This window comes from Echinops telfairi, unplaced genomic scaffold (genome assembly GCF_000313985.2).
Source record: "Echinops telfairi isolate 266 unplaced genomic scaffold, ASM31398v2 ScPeMD7_53;HRSCAF=182, whole genome shotgun sequence".
Classification (NCBI taxonomy): Eukaryota; Metazoa; Chordata; class Mammalia; order Afrosoricida; family Tenrecidae; genus Echinops; species Echinops telfairi.
The window spans coordinates 14662531-14664004 of record NW_022103951.1 but is presented as its reverse complement, the minus strand read 5'-3'; positions in this window follow the sequence as shown (position 1 = coordinate 14664004).

Here is a 1474-nt window from a genome sequence, read left to right as displayed (position 1 = left end):
ATAGAATAGCTGTAACAGTGGGCACAAATATATCATCAATTATGAAGATGGCACAAGACCAGCCACCAACAAAGAACAACACATAAGGTTGCCATGACTCGAAGCCAACTTGACAGCAAGTAACAACAGCCCATTTTAGACATGGCATCATATCCTGGACCTGGAGTTAGAAAACCGAAAAGGAAGAACACTCTCAGCATATCTCAGGCTGAAAGAACTGTGAAGAAAAACATTCAAGCCTCAAGTTGCAATCTTGAAAGATCCTATTGGGAATAGTATTGAATGACTTGGAAGCATCCAAAGAAGATGGAAGGAATATACAAAGTCACTGTACTAAAAAGTCGACATTCCATCATTTCAGGAGGTAGCACGTTTTAAGAACCAATGGGATTGAAGGAAGAAACTCAAGCTGCACTGAAGGCATTAGTGAAAAGCAAGGCTCCAGGAACTGATGGAATGCCAATAGAAATGTTTCAACAGCTGATGAAGCGCTGGAAGCACTCACTTGTCTATGCCAAGAAGTTTGTATGACAGCTACCTGGATAACGGACTGGAAGAGCTCTGCATTTGTGCCCATTCCAAAGAAAGGTGACCCCATAGAATGCTAAAATTATAGAACAATATCATTAATAACACATACAAGTAAGGCTTTGCTGAAGATCATTCAACAATGGTTGTAGCAATACACTGACAAGGTCAAGCCAGATTCAAAAGAGGATGTGGCAAAAGAGTTATCATTGCTGATGTCAGATGGATCTTGGCTGAAAGAAAAGAATACCAGAAAAATCTTTACGTATATTAACTATGGATAACACTGAGGAGACTGTTAATTCCAGAACATTTTATTGAATTCATGCAGAACCTGCTTATGGGCCAAGAAACATTCACTCCGACAGAACCAGGGGAAATGACATGGTTTAAAAATCAACGTTTAAAGTTGTGTCAGGGTTATATACTGTCACGATACTTATTCAATCTGTATGCTGAGTAAATAATCTGAGAAGCTGGACTATTTGAAAGAAAAGAGACATCAGAATTGGAGGAAGACTTATTAACAACTTGCGACATGCAGATGATACAACCTAGCTTGCTGAAAGTGAGGAGGACTTGAAGCACTTGCTAATGAAGATCAGTGACTGCAGCCTTCCATATGGATTGCAACTCTATGTAAAGAAAATTAAAATCACAATTGGAGCAATAGATACCATCATGATAAATGGACAAGAGATCCAGTTGTCAAGGATTTCCTTTTTCTTGGATCCACAATCAATGCTCATGGAAGCAGCAATCAAGAAACAAAGGATGTATTGCCTTGGACACAATTGCTACCCAAGACCTCTTTAAAGTGTTGAAGAACCCCCCAGGACCAGTAATGAGAGTAGCAATACCAGGAAGGTAAGGGGAAAGTGGGTGGAGAAAGGGGAACTAATCACAATGATCTACATATAACCCCCTCCCAGGGGAACAGACAACA